Below are 19273 nucleotides of genomic sequence, written 5' to 3' on the forward strand. Positions count from 1 at the left end.
GTTTTTTTAATGATCTTTCATACCGTCTTTTATGTCTTTCTTCTTACCTTCCATTTCCGTATATATCTTTGTTGGCGGGCTGATAAAAGCGCAGTCCCCTTTTTATCACACTTCCGGATGCTGTACTGCGCATGCTCCTGCTCTGCTGCGTCACTTACTACGCGTGTTCGAGCGGGCGCCATGTCACTTTGGGTACGGTAAGCTCTCCTGCGTCACTTCCTGCGCTCGGGAGTGTAGGTTGCGGCGTTCGAGCGGGCGCCATGTCACTTTGGGCACGGTAAGCTCCTTTTGATTCCCCTTCCTGCTTCGGGGCCGCTTCTGCGGTGCGCACGCGGCCCTTTCCTTGACGCTCATTATCGTTGATCGCCGGGCTCGGTCCTTGGCATGGACTGTTCCCGCCCTCGTCCCTGTGGCTGTTATGCGCCGCTGTCCCCTTCATTTGGTTGTTTTTCTCTCGGTCTTTGCATGATTCCACACACTTCTCAATGGTTTTATGGTATTTACACAGCGCCATTGAAGACATTTGAAATCATTTTTTTACAGTCCTGATATTTTCACTGCGGTATCTGTTTACAGCACGTTTTATCTTTTTCTACACCACCATAATACACCATTCCAGCTTTTTTAGGTCTCGCCTATTCTGTCACTCCAAATACCACTCAGTGCCACATAATTACACGCCACATAATTACACTGCACTCAATGCAACACACACTCCAAATACCACTCAGTCCCACATAATTACACACCACATAATTACACTGCACTTAATGCAACATACACACCAAATACCACTCCGTGCCACATAATTACACGCCACATAATTACACTGCACTCAATGCAACACACACTCCAAATACCACTCAGTCCCACATAATTACACACCACATAATTACACTGCACTTAATGCAACATACACTCCAAATACCACTCAGTGCCAGATAATTACACAACACATTATGTATGTATGTGTGTTCTTATATAGCGCTCGACTTGCATTGGGAACCCGTCCTGGCTTTTCCCTGTGAGATAACCTGTACTGGGCATCCCCAAGGTGAAAGCCAGGAATCCCGCCTCGGGGGGGGCCGTAGTGGAGATTAAGCAAGCATTTGCCCAGAGTTGCAGAGTGTGAACCCATGATTCAAGTAGGCACCGAAGTGAGAATTATCAAGTCCGTGGACACTTGGGCTCAGACCCTGCCGTGTCTGGAATTGAACCCTGGTCCCGGGTCTGACCTCTGCTTCAGGGTATGCCTCCTCTAACCAGTAAGCCACACTTCTCCACATTATTACACTCTACTGAATGCAACACACACTCCACACAATACCAATCAGTGCCACATAATTATATGCTAAATGCGGGGGAGAAAGAGGAGCACTCCACTCTGACCTAGTTTATATAAAGTAATCTAATTTAAACATAAGGGTGCAAACTGCTAACTGTGTTGGCTACACAGTATGTGAAAGACCGTATTAGTGGAAGTAAGCGAAGCCTACCTGCAAAATGCACTGTACCAAGAGAAATCCTTTCTCAATCTTTTAAACCAATAAAAAAGATAATCAAAGAACTATATGATCTCTTGAATAATCAAGATGTATTCATGTTTTATTAGCTTGAAATCAAATTTATCTAACATGATTTTTATTTGGGCATCAGCATTTGCCTAAATACTTCAATGCTCTCAATATTTACAGTGTAGCAGTATCTTGCTACAGTATACCTCATCATAACATACTTCACAGAATCACATGACTGTTCATTACATGTAATACATTGAATATCACAATGCTAACAAAACTTGCGAAGAAGCTTCGCCCAATGCATTTCGGGAATCCCGTTCCCTTCTTCAGGGGCGAATACCTGGAAAAAACATAAATGCATAAAATGGCTGTGGTATCCTAGATACTATATAACATAGTAGATACACAAAAGGGGAATCAGAAGACTAACGTAAATGATGATGACCTATAATTTAGGAAGGACCCTCTAATCACATTCAAAGATTACTCCTGAGTCATAAAACTGCCTGAAACTATACAAGGATTAAGCATATCAAGTGAGTTGCTCCTCATTGATTAACACATTAGACAAACTAATTGCCCAACTATTCAGGGAACTCTCCTATTTCCCAGACATGCGTATGAAGTGGGAACAGTGTTGGAGGAAAAATACGTAACAACCATTTCATACATAGTAATCTGCCTCTGATCTCAGAGATCAAATGCATAACAGCCCTCTCGTATATGATAGCGAGCATATAGTCACAATATTCAGGTAAAGTAAACAAAGTAATCAGTGGTAGTCTCTTAGCGCATCAAAAGTGTACTAAGTACTGGGTTAGTGAACCGCGTCCATCTTAGAATCTTTTACATGCTGTAAAAGCTTAGCCCCCCAGATATAACAAGTGTTAGCTCAGCTATCAGTGAGCATCAGGAAAATCGATGCTTACGGAAAAACTCCACTGCGATAAACAGGATAAAAACGATCAAAAGTTTATGTTGTTCGAGGACGCCCTCATCCCTGCTGATCCAAGCAGGCTAGGCTCTTAGTCGCTTCCCCCAGTGCTGGTTTGCGTTTTACGTCTCTTGTAGGCGACCGCAGCTACACCTCCCTGGCCCCTCTCCGCCTCACCACTGCTCTTCTTCTTCCGACTTTTTCTTCTTTCTTGCTTGCCACTCTGGCTTCCGCCCCCCTTTGGGGCAGTTTGGTCCCTGTTGGGCCTTTGAAAATGTGACACCACTGCTCTCCTTCCCATACGCGCCTCCCCCGTACAACGACACGTTGCCAGCGCATGGCCACCTCTTGCTATATTCTCCCCTAAGCCACGCGGCCAGCCCCCCCGGGGGTTGTAGGCAGGGCGCTGTGTTAAGGATTTCACCTCCCCTGGTTAATTACACCTACTGACTTTTCTCTGCGCGGCCGGCCCCGATAAGGGGTTGTAGGCTTATCGCTGTGTTCACAATAAAAACAGATTTGAACAAAAAGATAAATAGCATTTCTCAATAAATCGGGTAGAGCATGTTGCATACCTTGATACTACTTCCTCACGATAATTTCTTTACTGCAAGTATGCGATACCAGGACAGGATCTAAAAAACATCAAGGGATGCCAAAATGTAGCCAAGTATATTGTTACGGCAAAATCACTGTAACCAGTTACTATGAACATGCTCAACACGAGTGACTAGTTTATTTCACATGTCTATGATTGCTTAAACTTGCGTATACTTAGCTAAAAGGCACTACGTTTAAAAAAAAAAAACGATAACCTGATGGAAACACATGACTAGTCAGGAAGCATAGTAATATCCGAAATACCTGTATGTATGGTTAAAATTGGTCCAGAATGTTAATGCGATGTACCAGCTTACAAGCTTTCAACAATTTACTTGATACTGCAAGCCGCTGTGGCTAAAACGTAAACACAGGGGAAACTCGTGTGAGCAAATGAAAGCGGCCGAATGTCGTCGTATGCAGGACAGTATAACTGATTGTACCGAAGAGTTCTTACCGACAGCTAGCAGTTGCTGCAAGCCTCTGTGGCGCTCAACGCGTATGGGAAGATACTGCGGAAGGGTACCATACAGACTTTAAGTAGTGCCACTCAAACTCGGTTGTAACGACAATTGTGGGATATGTAGTTTATTCTAATTATCTAATCCTTATTTTTGGAAGACCATACGTGGTAGGTGTGAATGGATATATCTATCATAACACAACATGAAGACCGTCGCATAACCAATTGAGTACCACGACCATGTAGAACTGTCTACACCCGTATGATCCTGCGTGACTGAATCTTGTAATGTCATCATTACAAGGAGACAAATAAAAAAATATACAGGTTAAAAAATTCCTTCTACCGTCTGTTCAAGGGATCGAAGAGGCTGTTAGCCCTGAGACCGTAGTAACTGAAAATAATATATTATTGTCCCTATACAAACCGTAACTATTGCGCTGTGCTTATTTTAAGCTTTCTCGGTTAGTGGGGAGTTCGGATACAGTCCTTACACTCTACCGGAGTAGTTACAATCTGAGGATGTATTACTAGGCAATTGCTCCTATATATTTACTCACTATGATAGAATTTTCAATATGTTGACCATTCACTAACATGACCTATACAAAGCATATAGTCATATTAAAGGGTATCCCCTTTATAGATATATGTAATGCATACCCTCTTCCTAAGGTAGTCACAATCTAATGAATTACAGTAAATGGTACATGATACGAAAAAAACAATTCCATCAAAGAGTACCTTGATAGTGACCGAAGACCAACAGTTAATAAAATCGAAACGTTTGTGTCTATATCCTCTCTAAAAATTCACAAGTGTAACAAAAGAAAGTTTCTAATATATGAAATGCATATGATGATCTAACATGTAAATCTACCATACTGTGAATAGTTAGTAAACCTTCTAATGGTTATCAGGAGTGTTAAGCTGACAGTGGATGTTGGAGGGATTACAATTAGTGGTCCTACATTTCTGTTATGGTGATAACAAAAGAAAGGAAAGAAATACCCATGTTTGTGACTTTATAAAAAACAACTAATCAACTCTGTCATTAAGACCGTTCGGTAGCAGCGTGCTAAGATGTTCGATCCAAAAGAGTTCCCTCTGGAGAAGTTTACCATTATTATCACAGCCTTATTGCTTGGCCACAACTTCGATAATCTGTGCTCCAAGTTGAGCAATGTTGTGTTTTGCTTCAGCCCAGTGGGTGGCAACAGATGTTGTTCTGCTTTGACATCTAAAGTTACTCTTGTGCTCTGTGAGCCTTGTCTTAAATTTGCCGCATGGGCACTTCAAACAATAGACAATGTTTGTGGTGTTACACTCGCCAGAATGGCGCAATTGTATTTTTTTACCAGATGTGGGATGTACAATACTGTTGCCTGTTATTATATTGTTGCAATGAACACCTTGTGTCCGTTAACAGTATTCTTCCTGTGAGGGGTTCTCATGATATCCATCAGATTTCTTCCCCTAGTATAGGCAAAAATTGGTTTCTCTAAAACCCGGGTACTCATAGTACGGCCTGCGGGCCAACAGCGGCCCGGCAAGCCTTCCGTGGCGGCCCGCGGACCATGAGACATCGTACCGGTGTTTTAAAAAAAAACTTTTTTAAAGAGTGTCTGCGAACACTGCCGGTTGCAGAGACACACTGTTGCTCTATGGGGGCCGGGCGATTCATCCCAGGAGGCCAGAGTGGAGCTGCAGGGGCGCTAAGAGGAGGTGAAATACAGCAAAGCTCCATTCACATGCAAATGGCTGTGAAGTGCTCGGGTGGGGCTGTGTGTCTGTGCGCGCTGGGGAAGCTGTCTCAGCCCGGTGACAGACAGGTATATATGTATAGCATTGTTGTAGGTATATTGGGGAGGAGGGGGGTCTTTTCTTTTAATAATGGGGCTCAGCTCTTTTTTTGCCCAGGGTGTACACGGCTTTGAGATTACAAAAGGATGCTAGCGCCTTGAAGCACCCCTTCTTCTAGTCCAGCGCACTTTTTGTCAAACTTGTTGTTTTCAGGTGTGACACTCCAGTTGTTTGCGTTGAAGTTCAGAATGCATCTGTTTGATAATTGAGATCCCAAGCTCATCCTTGTGTTCATGATGTCACGGAGAGGTTTTTCGTACACATGACTCAGCCTGGCATTATAGTGAATGTCACACCGCCCTGCTACAGGACCGCTGTTGGCTGGATGGATACTACCTTTGTTAGCGGAATATTGTATGGGTGTTCTTGTTTGTGATGTTTTGTGCTCCGACCTCATATTGATGATACTTTTAACGTTTAACTATAGCACTTGCATATACCTCACAGGTCCTCGGATCGCTTTATTGGTGCTCAAATAGTTTGCGTGTTTTACAGCCTATTGTATGTGAGAATTATTTTGAGTATTTATGAAGTATTTTGGTGTCCTGTGGGGTTTGGAGATGTACGCAATCAGGGGAGCGGGAGATGCTTTATTTCTAAGGGGTGGTGGGGGGCACAGACTGCCTTGGATATAACCGTACCAGGGCTCTGGTTTGATTCTAAGAACCAAAGCTGAGTCGTCAAACGATGTAAAGTAAGTCTTGTAACAAATCTCATGAAAAAATATGATAAAAACTTAAAAATTTCTGTGTCGTCATTTAAAAAAATGAGAATTCCCCCCAAGGACTATTGCCACTGGTTATCCAAAATGTGTCACATTGTCATGCTTCCTGTTTAAATAGCTTATATTGTCATTAAATGTGAAACTCGACTATTTAATATTAACTGTGTAATAGTGAGATCTTGCTGCATAATCCGAAGCCTCCGGTCCTGTAATAGAATTATCAAGTCCGTGGACACTTGGGCTCAGACCCTGCCGTGTCGGGAATTGAACCCTGGTCCCGGGTCTGACCTCTGCTTCAGGGTATGCCTCCTCTAACCAGTAAGCCACACTTCTCCACATTATTACACTCTACTGAATGCAACACACACTCCACACAATACCAATCAGTGCCACATAATTATATGCTAAATGCGGGGGAGAAAGAGGAGCACTCCACTCTGACCTAGTTTATATAAAGTAATCTAATTTAAACATAAGGGTGCAAACTGCTAACTGTGTTGGCTACACAGTATGTGAAAGACCGTATTAGTGGAAGTAAGCGAAGCCTACCTGCAAAATGCACTGTACCAAGAGAAATCCTTTCTCAATCTTTTAAACCAATAAAAAAGATAATCAAAGAACTATATGATCTCTTGAATAATCAAGATGTATTCATGTTTTATTAGCTTGAAATCAAATTTATCTAACATGATTTTTATTTGGACATCAGCATTTGCCTAAATACTTCAATGCTCTCAATATTTACAGTGTAGCAGTATCTTGCTACAGTATACCTCATCATAACATACTTCACAGAATCACATGACTGTTCATTACATGTAATACATTGAATATCACAATGCTAACAAAACTTGCGAAGAAGCTTCGCCCAATGCATTTCGGGAATCCCGTTCCCTTCTTCAGGGGCGAATACCTGGAAAAAACATAAATGCATAAAATGGCTGTGGTATCCTAGATACTATATAACATAGTAGATACACAAAAGGGGAATCAGAAGACTAACGTAAATGATGATGACCTATAATTTAGGAAGGACCCTCTAATCACATTCAAAGATTACTCCTGAGTCATAAAACTGCCTGAAACTATACAAGGATTAAGCATATCAAGTGAGTTGCTCCTCATTGATTAACACATTAGACAAACTAATTGCCCAACTATTCAGGGAACTCTCCTATTTCCCAGACATGCGTATGAAGTGGGAACAGTGTTGGAGGAAAAATACGTAACAACCATTTCATACATAGTAATCTGCCTCTGATCTCAGAGATCAAATGCATAACAGCCCTCTCGTATATGATAGCGAGCATATAGTCACAATATTCAGGTAAAGTAAACAAAGTAATCAGTGGTAGTCTCTTAGCGCATCAAAAGTGTACTAAGTACTGGGTTAGTGAACCGCGTCCATCTTAGAATCTTTTACATGCTGTAAAAGCTTAGCCCCCCAGATATAACAAGTGTTAGCTCAGCTATCAGTGAGCATCAGGAAAATCGATGCTTACGGAAAAACTCCACTGCGATAAACAGGATAAAAACGATCAAAAGTTTATGTTGTTCGAGGACGCCCTCATCCCTGCTGATCCAAGCAGGCTAGGCTCTTAGTCGCTTCCCCCAGTGCTGGTTTGCGTTTTACGTCTCTTGTAGGCGACCGCAGCTACACCTCCCTGGCCCCTCTCCGCCTCACCACTGCTCTTCTTCTTCCGACTTTTTCTTCTTTCTTGCTTGCCACTCTGGCTTCCGCCCCCCTTTGGGGCAGTTTGGTCCCTGTTGGGCCTTTGAAAATGTGACACCACTGCTCTCCTTCCCATACGCGCCTCCCCCGTACAACGACACGTTGCCAGCGCATGGCCACCTCTTGCTATATTCTCCCCTAAGCCACGCGGCCAGCCCCCCCGGGGGTTGTAGGCAGGGCGCTGTGTTAAGGATTTCACCTCCCCTGGTTAATTACACCTACTGACTTTTCTCTGCGCGGCCGGCCCCGATAAGGGGTTGTAGGCTTATCGCTGTGTTCACAATAAAAACAGATTTGAACAAAAAGATAAATAGCATTTCTCAATAAATCGGGTAGAGCATGTTGCATACCTTGATACTACTTCCTCACGATAATTTCTTTACTGCAAGTATGCGATACCAGGACAGGATCTAAAAAACATCAAGGGATGCCAAAATGTAGCCAAGTATATTGTTACGGCAAAATCACTGTAACCAGTTACTATGAACATGCTCAACACGAGTGACTAGTTTATTTCACATGTCTATGATTGCTTAAACTTGCGTATACTTAGCTAAAAGGCACTACGTTTAAAAAAACAAGCACTGGCGTTGCCAATAGGTCTCACAGTAGGAAAGTTGGAGCTATTGGTTTTGTAAATGACAAAGCCCTTTATGTATTTAAAATGATAACCAAAGTGAAAGGCATTGTTATTTGCAATTGTAATGGCTCCAACTGTCGTACTGCGAGACCTATTGGCAACGTGAGTGGTTTTTCGTGTGTGAGTGGCGTTGTGTGTGTGAGTGGCGTTGTGTGTGTGAGTGGCGTTGCATGTGTGAGTGGCGTTGCGTGTGTGAGTAGCGTTGCGTGTGTGAGTGGCGTTGCGTGTGTGAGTGGCGTTGCATGTGTGAGTGGCGTTGCATGTGTGCGTAGTTGAGTGGCGTTGCGTAGTTGAGTGGCGTTGCGTAGTTGAGTGGCGTTGCGTAGTTGAGTGGCGTTGCGTAGTTGAGTGGCGTTGCGTAGTTGAGTGGCGTTGCGTAGTTGAGTGGCGTTACGTTGTTGCGTGGCGTTGCGTAGTTGCGCGGCGTTGCGTAGTTGAGCGGCGTTGCGTGTAGTTGCGTGGCGTTGTGAAGTTGCGTGGCGTTGCGTAGTTGCGTGGCGTTGCGTAGTTGCGTGGCGTTGCGTAGTTGAGTGGCGTTGCGTAGTTGAGTGGCGTTGCGTAGTTGAGTGGCGTTGCGTAGTTGAGTGGCGTTGCGTAGTTGAGTGGCGTTGCGTAGTTGAGTGGCGTTGCATGTGTGAGTGGCGTTGCATGTGTGAGTGGCGTTGCGTAGTTGCGTGGCGTTGCGTAGTTGCGTGGCATTGCGGCGTTGCGTAGTTGCGCGGCGTTGCGTAGTTGAGCGGCGTTGCGTAGTTGAGCGGCGTTGCGTAGTTGAGCGGCGTTGCGTAGTTGAGCGACGTTGCGTAGTTGAGCGGCGTTGCGTAGTTGAGCGGCGTTGCGTAGTTGAGCGGCGTTGCGTAGTTGAGTGGCGTTGCATGTGTGAGTGGCGTTGCATGTGTGAGTGGCGTTGTGAAGTTGCGTGGCGTTGCGTAGTTGCGTGGCGTTGCGTAGTTGCGTGGCGTTGCGTAGTTGCGTGGCGTTGCGTAGTTGAGTGGCGTTGCGTAGTTGAGTGGCGTTGCGTAGTTGAGTGGCGTTGCGTAGTTGAGTGGCGTTGCATGTGTGAGTGGCGTTGCATGTGTGAGTGGCGTTGCATGTGTGAGTGGCGTTGCGTAGTTGCGTGGCGTTGCGTAGTTGCGTGGCATTGCGGCGTTGCGTAGTTGCGCGGCGTTGCGTAGTTGAGCGGCGTTGCGTAGTTGAGCGGCGTTGCGTAGTTGAGCGGCGTTGCGTAGTTGAGCGGCGTTGCGTAGTTGAGCGGCGTTGCGTAGTTGAGTGGCGTTGCGTAGTTGAGTGGCGTTGCGTAGTTGAGTGGCGTTGCGTAGTTGCGTGGCGTTGCGTAGTTGCGTGGCGTTGCGTAGTTGCGTGGCGTTGCGTAGTTGCGTGGCGTTGCGTGGTTGAGTGGCGTTGCGTGGTTGAGTGGCGTTGCATGTGTCAGAGGCTAAATGTAGCACAGGGAGACCTCCAGTGGTAAGACAATCCAAAACAACTTAGAAAACATTTGACAGTATGAAGAGATCAAACTCATGAACAAGCGTGATACACCTAAGCTAAAAATCAGATAAATAACAACACACATTAGAAGTGAAACTGCAAGTACAGAAGGACCAGCTTTGCTTGTTTAAAACTCCCACTTCAGGCAGATGAGTGTAATGTGTAAAGCGTCTTGTGCACATGAGCAGATCGGAGTCTGGAAGCAAATACAAAGAAGAGGAATGACTGAGGCGCATTGGTGTGAAGCACATCAAAGGGCTTCTCCTCCCCTAATTAGCCGTTCTGGGGAAACTGAAAGTACGGCCGGCCTGCGGCCGGCCATGAATAATTAGGGGAGGAGAAGCCCTTTGATGTGCTGGGCTGGCTGGCCCTGAATGCGCGTGCATGTTATCACGTGGTTCACGGGCACTGCAAGAAAACCGCGGCTGAAAGGCCTTTGGTTTGACGAGAAAATAGCCGACTTGAATTCTCCCCATTTCCCATTCCTGCGGAATGGTAAAGGCTCGACCTAAAAAAACGATAACCTGATGGAAACACATGACTAGTCAGGAAGCATAGTAATATCCGAAATACCTGTATGTATGGTTAAAATTGGTCCAGAATGTTAATGCGATGTACCAGCTTAAAAGCTTTCAACAATTTACTTGATACTGCAAGCCGCTGTGGCTAAAACGTAAACACAGGGGAAACTCGTGTGAGCAAATGAAAGCGGCCGAATGTCGTCGTATGCAGGACAGTATAACTGATTGTACCGAAGAGTTCTTACCGACAGCTAGCAGTTGCTGCAAGCCTCTGTGGCGCTCAACGCGTATGGGAAGATACTGCGGAAGGGTACCATACAGACTTTAAGTAGTGCCACTCAAACTCGGTTGTAACGACAATTGTGGGATATGTAGTTTATTCTAATTATCTAATCCTTATTTTTGGAAGACCATACGTGGTAGGTGTGAATGGATATATCTATCATAACACAACATGAAGACCGTCGCATAACCAATTGAGTACCACGACCATGTAGAACTGTCTACACCCGTATGATCCTGCGTGACTGAATCTTGTAATGTCATCATTACAAGGAGACAAATAAAAAAATATACAGGTTAAAAAATTCCTTCTACCGTCTGTTCAAGGGATCGAAGAGGCTGTTAGCCCTGAGACCGTAGTAACTGAAAATAATATATTATTGTCCCTATACAAACCGTAACTATTGCGCTGTGCTTTTTTTAAGCTTTATCTCGGTTAGTGGGGAGTTCGGATACAGTCCTTACACTCTACCGGAGTAGTTACAATCTGAGGATGTATTACTAGGCAATTGCTCCTATATATTTACTCACTATGATAGAATTTTCAATATGTTGACCATTCACTAACATGACCTATACAAAGCATATAGTCATATTAAAGGGTATCCCCTTTATAGATATATGTAATGCATACCCTCTTCCTAAGGTAGTCACAATCTAATGAATTACAGTAAATGGTACATGATACGAAAAAACCAATTCCATCAAAGAGTACCTTGATAGTGACCGAAGACCAACAGTTAATAAAATCCAAACGTTTGTGTCTATATCCTCTCTAAAAATTCACAAGTGTAACAAAAGAAAGTTTCTAATATATGAAATGCATATGATGATCTAACATGTAAATCTACCATACTGTGAATAGTTAGTAAACAACCTTCTAATGGTTATCAGGAGTGTTAAGCTGACAGTGGATGTTGGAGGGATTACAATTAGTGGTCCTACATTTCTGTTATGGTGATAACAAAAGAAAGGAAAGAAATACCCATGTTTGTGACTTTATAAAAAACAACTAATCAACTCTGTCATTAAGACCGTTCGGTAGCAGCGTGCTAAGATGTTCGATCCAAAAGAGTTCCCTCTGGAGAAGTTTACCATTATTATCACAGCCTTATTGCTTGGCCACAACTTCGATAATCTGTGCTCCAAGTTGAGCAATGTTGTGTTTTGCTTCAACCCAGTGGGTGGCAACAGATGTTGTTCTGCTTTGACATCTAAAGTTACTCTTGTGCTCTGTGAGCCTTGTCTTAAATTTGCCGCACGGGCACTTCAAACAATAGACAATGTTTGTGGTGTTACACTCGCCAGAATGGCGCAATTGTATTTTTTTACCAGATGTGGGATGTACAATACTGTTGCCTGTTATTATATTGTTGCAATGAACACCTTGTGTCCGTTAACAGTATTCTTCCTGTGAGGGGTTCTCATGATATCCATCAGATTTCTTCCCCTAGTATACGCAAAAATTGGTTTCTCTAAAACCCTGGTACTCATAGTACGGCCTGCGGGCCAACAGCGGCCCGGCAAGCCTTCCGTGGCGGCCCGCGGACCATGAGACATCGTACCGGTGTTTTAAAAAAAAACTTTTTTAAAGAGTGTCTGCGAACACTGCCGGTTGCAGAGACACTCTGTTGCTCTATGGGGGCCGGGCGATTCATCCCAGGAGGCCAGAGTGGAGCTGCAGGGGCGCTAAGAGGAGGTGAAATACAGCAAAGCTCCATTCACATGCAAATGGCTGTGAAGTGCTCGGGTGGGGCTGTGTGTCTGTGCGCGCTGGGGAAGCTGTCTCAGCCCGGTGACAGACAGGTATATATGTATAGCATTGTTGTAGGTATATTGGGGAGGAGGGGGGTCTTTTCTTTTAATAATGGGGCTCAGCTCTTTTTTTGCCCAGGGTGTACACGGCTTTGAGATTACAAAAGGATGCTAGCGCCTTGAAGCACCCCTTCTTCTAGTCCAGCGCACTTTTTGTCAAACTTGTTGTTTTCAGGTGTGACACTCCAGTTGTTTGCGTTGAAGTTCAGAATGCATCTGTTTGATAATTGAGATCCCAAGCTCATCCTTGTGTTCATGATGTCACGGAGAGGTTTTTCGTACACATGACTCAGCCTGGCATTATAGTGAATGTCACACCGTCCTGCTACAGGACCGCTGTTGGCTGGATGGATACTACCTTTGTTAGCGGAATATTGTATGGGTGTTCTTGTTTGTGATGTTTTGTGCTCCGACCTCATATTGATGATACTTTTAACGTTTAACTATAGCACTTGCATATACCTCACAGGTCCTCGGATCGCTTTATTGGTGGTCAAATAGTTTGCGTGTTTTACAGCCTATTGTATGTGAGAATTATTTTGAGTATTTATGAAGTATTTTGGTGTCCTGTGGGGTTTGGAGATGTACGCAATCAGGGGAGCGGGAGATGCTTTATTTCTAAGGGGTGGTGGGGGGCACAGACTGCCTTGGATATAACCGTACCAGGGCTCTGGTTTGATTCTAAGAACCAAAGCTGAGTCGTCAAACGATGTAAAGTAAGTCTTGTAACAAATCTCATGAAAAAATATGATAAAAACTTAAAAATTTCTGTGTCGTCATTTAAAAAAAATGAGAATTCCCCCCAAGGACTATTGCCACTGGTTATCCAAAATGTGTCACATTGTCATGCTTCCTGTTTAAATAGCTTATATTGTCATTAAATGTGAAACTCGACTATTTAATATTAACTGTGTAATAGTGAGATCTTGTTCTGAATTACTTCATTGACCTCTCAGGCTGGTTAGTTAAAGAACATGATGTATACTGTACCTTACTATGCTCTTGTAACTGATGTAACTTCTAACGCAATGATCCTACATGTAAAGCGCTTTGATTCCCTCTTGGGTCAAGTTAGCGCTAGGGAGACGGAGTGAGGGAAGGGGAGTGAGGGAAGGGGAGTGAGGGAAGGGGAGTGAGGGAAGGGGAGTGAGGGAAGGGGAGTGAGGGAGGGGAGGGAGGGAGGGGAGGGAGGGAGGGGAGGGAGTGAGGGGAGGGAGGGAGTGAGGGGAGGGAGGGAGTGAGGGGAGGGAGTGAGGGGAGGGAGGGAGGGAGTGAGGGGAGGGAAGGGGAGGGAGGGAGTGAGGGAAGGGGAGGGAGTGAGGGAAGGGGAGGGAGTGAGGGAAGGGGAGTGAGGGAGTGAGGGAAGGGAAGTGAGGGACGGGGGGAGTGAGAGGGGGTGAGGGAAGGGAGTGAGTGAGGGAAGGGAGTGAGTGAGGGAAGGGAGTGAGTGAGGGAAGGGAGTGGGTGAGTGAGGGGAGTGAGTGAGGGAAGGGGAGTGGGGGAAGGGGAGTGGGGGTAGGGGAGTGGGGAAGGGGAATGAGGGAAGTGGGGGAGGGAAGGGAGTGAGGGAGAAGGGGAGTGAGGGAAGGGGGGGAGAGGGAGGGGGAGTGGAGGGAAAGGGGAGGGGAGTGAGGGAAGGAGGGAGTGAGGGAAGGAGGGAGGGAGTGAGGGAAGGAGGAGGGAGGGCATTAGGAAGGGGAGTGAGGGAAGGAGAGAGGGAAGGGGAGGGGAGTGAAGGAAGAGGAGTAAGGGAAGGGGAGGGAGGGAGTGAGGGAAGGGGAGGGGAGTGAAGGAAGAGGAGTAAGGGGAGGGAGAGAAGGAGGGAGTGAAGGAGGTAGTGAGGGACGGGGAGTGAGGGAAGGGGAGTGGGGGAAGGGGAGTGGGGGAAGGGGAGTGAGGGAAGGGGAGGGAGGGAATGAGGGAAGGGGAGTGAGGGAAGGGGAGTGAGGTAATGAGGGAAGGGGAGTGAGGGAAAGGGGGAAGGTGAGGGAAGGAGAGGGAGGGAAGGAGAGGAAAGGAGAGGGAGGGAGAGCGAAGGTGAGGAAGGGGAGAGGGAGAGGGAGTGAGACAGTCAGAGTGAGTGAGACAGAGGAAGACAAGGAGGGAGAGAGAGGGAGGGAGGGAGGAAGAGAGATCTATATATATGCCGGGTCTGATAGCTCAGTGGACGAAGGCGTCCGCTGCTCAACCTCATAGTCAGTTTCTTTTTGTTGCTCTAGCCCCGCCCCCTCCCCCACCGGTGCGGCCCTCAGACACAAACCACACAGTAAATTTGGCCCCTGAGAGAAAGTTTGTGAGTACCCATGCTCTAAAAAAAATCCCATTGAAATCACTTTCAGCTTGTAATAGTTCCCATCTCTTCAGGATGATTTTTTTAATCCTGCTAGAGGCTGTCGAGTATTTTGATACAAATGTAATGCCTTGTTTTTGTGTTCTTGCCATAGGATTCAGTAAGGTTTTTCTGTCCACGATCGCCAATCTATCAATAGTTTGATCCAGTATCTCGGGAGGATACCCTATCTGTTCAAACCTGGTATGGTCCGATTGGACCTGAGTGTTAAATGTCTCGGGGTTAGCACATATCCTTTTAATTCTTAAAAAGTGAGAATATGGCAGATTAAGTAGTGTGGCTCACTGGTTAGAGGCGGCAGACCCGAGAGCAGAGGACGGCCCGGGACCAGGGTTCGATTCCCGGCGCGGCAGGTTTCTGGACCAGGGTCAGCGGACTCGATAATTCTCTCGCCTCGGTGCCCACTCTGATCAGCGATCACACTCGGCAACTCTGGGCATTAGCTTGCCTCATCTTCACTAACGGCCCCACCAGACCGCTGGGGATGCCTGGTCTCACCCTGGAGATACCCATTAAGGGACCATCTCTCAGGGAAGCCAGGAAGGGTTTCGCAGCGGTCGAAGCGCCTCGGGACCCTACGGGTAAGTAGTGCGCTATATAAATGCCTATACATTTACATTAGTAATGAGACTTTTAGGATTAAAACTTGTAAACAAAAGAGTATTATTCCGATCTGTAGGCTTTGTGTAGATGTCTGTGGGAAGTATACGATTCTGTTCATCTTTTTCGATCTTCACATTCAGGTAATTTACTTCACTGCTAATGATGATATATGTGAACTGGATCCTAGAATTCTTCTCATTGAGTTGTGATACCAATCTTTGCAATTCAGCTCGCTCTTAATTCCAAATCAATTTTCAATTTCAAAAATCTTTATTTCGGTAAAAATTTACCATAAAAGACAATTATATAAAAACAGTTCATTTAAATGATTTGTACAGCGAATTGTAAAATTCATAAAACGTTACTAGAAAGAAATCCTTATATACTAAAAACAGGTCCGCACTCAAGTCTGTGTTTTGAGACATTTCCTTCTGATAGACCAGTGGGCGCCCAAGTACTTGGCCATAGCAAACACAATATGGTCTGACAAATCAGTTTTTAAGACTCTAAAAGCGGCCAAACACTTCTTGAATCCCAGGTTCCTGCATAGGGGAACAATCCAGTACCTTCGGATCTCTCGGTAAGCTGGACAGAAGAAAAGGATGTGGAGCTCACTTTCGACCGAAATTCTGCATGCTGGACAGGTGCTACTTGGATCATGACTCCATTTGGTTGTGAGGGTTCTGATGGGGAGAGATCCATGTCTCCACTGGAGGTATAATTTTCTTAGTAAGGAGGGATACATTTTATCCAAAGTTGGTTCCATATTGTAATTCACCTTGTGGGACAAAAAGGAAGCTGTCAAGGACCCGAGATGTTGGTGGTTAAGTATCAGGGAAAGTTTGCTTTCTCAGTATGACCTGGCTAGATCCTTTTTAGAGAGGATATGGCACGTGTTCTGGGGGTCAGACCACATTGTTGAAAGGCCCAGGGCCTCCAATTCTATTTTGATAGAATTGAGCCATTTAATTTTTCCAGCACCTGGAGTGGCAAGAACCTCCCGGAGTCCTTCCCTGTAACTGGCCAATTCTGGAGTTGTCCATATTCTACGCCAGAAGGCCAGTGGGCGTAGAGCCAGATCCTCATCAAGCGGGCATAGGCCTAGGTCCATCCTGAGGGGGACAAGGGGGGTGCTCGGTGGTAGCCCAACAAGGTTACGAATGAATTTATTTTCCACCTTCAGCAGCTTTGATGTTTTTTCATGGCCCCAAAGTTCAGATCCATAGATGACAGCCCCCTTGGCCTGGGATTTATATATCTGTAATGGGGGGCCAATCGGCCTGATTGAGGATTTGTTGCTTGCCAAGAGCTTCATTATGCCTCCCGAATGCTGGGTCAGTTTAAGTGCAGCTTTCTCCAGATGTGAGCTCCAGGTGAATTTGTCATTTAGTACAATTCCCAGGTATTCAAAGGTTTTTACTCTTTCCAGCTTAATATGTGCAATGCTTGGACTAAAGTGAAATTTCTGTGGGGGGTTGAGGACCATGAATTTCGTCTTGGTGGCGTTAATTTCTAATCCATGGGCCTCGCAGAAGTCCACAAAGCCGTCAAGGATTCGCTGGATGCCTTTTGCCGACTTAGATAGTAGCAGAGTGTCGTCGGCAAACATGATGGCTGGGACCCTCTCAGCAGCCAATTTTGGGGTGTCAGAGTTTGGTACACCCGCTAAGTGGGAGATTACCCCGTTGACATAGAGGCAGAACAGGGTTGGTGCAAGCACACAACCCTGCCTTACCCCCCCCTGCCAACGGGGAACCTCTCAGACAATTCCCCCATCCTGCCGCATCTAACCTGGGCAAAATTAGTGGTGTGGAGGCGGATTATCATGTTCAAAAGACCTTCAGGGACCCCCAGTTTGTCAAGGACCTCCCACAGCTTGTTCCTCGGGACCAGGTTGAACGCTGCCCTCAGGTCCACAAATACAGTGTAGAGGCTGCCACCCTCCAACTGCACTGTTTTCCAGTGTATGAGTGTACCGACCAGATTTTTGGACCAGATGGAATCCGCTCCTAGGAGCCCCTCTAATCCAGCCGGAACGTAAACAACTCCCTCCTTCGAACGTATTTACAATGGATATAGCATATGTATAACATCTCGTACCTAAGGATGGGAAAAATAGCAATAAACAAGCATTGGTTCTACAACATCCTATTCACACCTATTAGTCTCGCGGCCACATAAGCCCAGACTAGTCTACCCTGGGGCAGATCTGATAATGTACCATTTCGCACTTTATTCACTTGACACGCAATCCGGCGCGTCTACACACGTGGGCCTGCAGTCCCAGTGCTCTCCTTTACACCCGATCTGCAATCCAGCAGACCTACACACCCCTCAATCTTGGGTGCTCTCACTTACACACGACCTACAATCTGGCAGGCCTCTGCACCGTATTCCCCCGGTGCTCTCATTTACACACGGTCTACAATCCAGCAGACCTACACACCTATCCTTAGGTGCTCTCATTAACGCCGTGTACCAACGACGATCACTTTCCTATGAATCTTCAGGGATGAAATCTGTAATTATCTATTCAGGGTAAAACTACGGCAATGGAAATTAGTATAGTGTTCGAATCACAAGGTGTGCCTTCTGCTCTTGACATCAACTGTTTTCTGCCTCCCTACTTGTTCAGTCATTCCTTACCTGACCGGGATCCACATCCGTTCATGCAAACAACACCTGACTAGAAGAACTAGATCACAACGATTGAACAAGAATACAAGGCACATGTCGGTTCACCAAAAATGGGGGCATTTATTACAATATAAAGAATAAACACAATACTACACGATATATATATATATCTATACGTATATATGCTGCAAAGAAAAGATAGAGGTTAAGGTGCGCGCTTCGCAAGGGAAGGGGCAGATATCACCTGGTTAATATGAAGTTTGGACTCGGCAGTCATCTAGGTTCTCGTCTCGTCTCTCTCTCTGTGTCTTGGCTCGTCTCGGGGGGTCCACCTCAGCCGTCACAAGTACACGTCTGCACCGCTAGGCTCAACCTCCTCTACTTCCCTCCAAGGCACTGGAACCTTGCTCGTTATTAGCTACCGTCTCTCTCTCTCTCTCTCTCTCTCTCTCCCTCCCTCTCTAGCTCTCAGAGTGTCTCGGCTTTTCTCAGACTTCAAAATGGCGATTGTCTGCCGCAGAAATAATTAATGGCAGAGATGCTAACGGCTAGCTGCCGCCTACGGACTGACTGACTCATTGCCTAACACTTTCACTAATATGGAAGCTGTCCCTTCATGGAAAGTTACGGCCAGTAACCTGCCGCCCACCAAATTCTTGTACCTCCCCGTACCAAGGACACGTTCCCAGCCGGCCGGCCTGAAGTTGTGTCTTCGGAGTGGAGAAAAATACAGTCTTTCGATAAGGGCCAGCCTGAACCGGTTCTCTCCAAGCGAACAACACCTTGAAACTAAAACATTACATTTAACCTAGAAAGCCTCTCCAGCTACTGGGCAGAGGGCAAGATGGAGTCTGTCCCGTTTAAGGCCTGCAAGGCCCAAAATATGCATGACTCCATAGAAAATGTACTAATACTCTTACAAAAGGACGGATCATCTCTAATACTTATATATCTATCCCCTAGCTTTAGCTTATAAGCCCTGATCTAAAGAAAAGGGTACGAAAATGCACTACTGTGCCTTATGGATAGGTCCTACTTATAGTCCTAATCCCTATACCATAGGGGATAAAAGGCTGGAGTCATCATTCATCATCCTCCTTCTCA

The 19273-nt window shown here is 45.7% G+C and overlaps 1 protein-coding gene across 1 annotated transcript in view; it reads left to right on the plus strand.

Annotated features, from left to right (window-relative positions):
- The first annotated feature begins 202 nt into the window (after nt 1-202).
- The window catches only part of LOC147661242 (uncharacterized), a 55953-nt gene continuing 36882 nt past the window's right edge, over nt 203-19273 (plus strand). Inside the window, exon 1 of the mRNA XM_086951211.1 lies at nt 203-277. The gene's annotated coding sequence lies outside the window, so the exon portion shown is untranslated. The remainder of the gene's footprint in view (nt 278-19273) is intronic.

The sequence above is a fragment of the Lissotriton vulgaris genome, unplaced genomic scaffold (assembly GCF_964263255.1).
Source record: "Lissotriton vulgaris unplaced genomic scaffold, aLisVul1.2 SCAFFOLD_372, whole genome shotgun sequence".
In the NCBI taxonomy this organism is placed as follows: Eukaryota; Metazoa; Chordata; class Amphibia; order Caudata; family Salamandridae; genus Lissotriton; species Lissotriton vulgaris.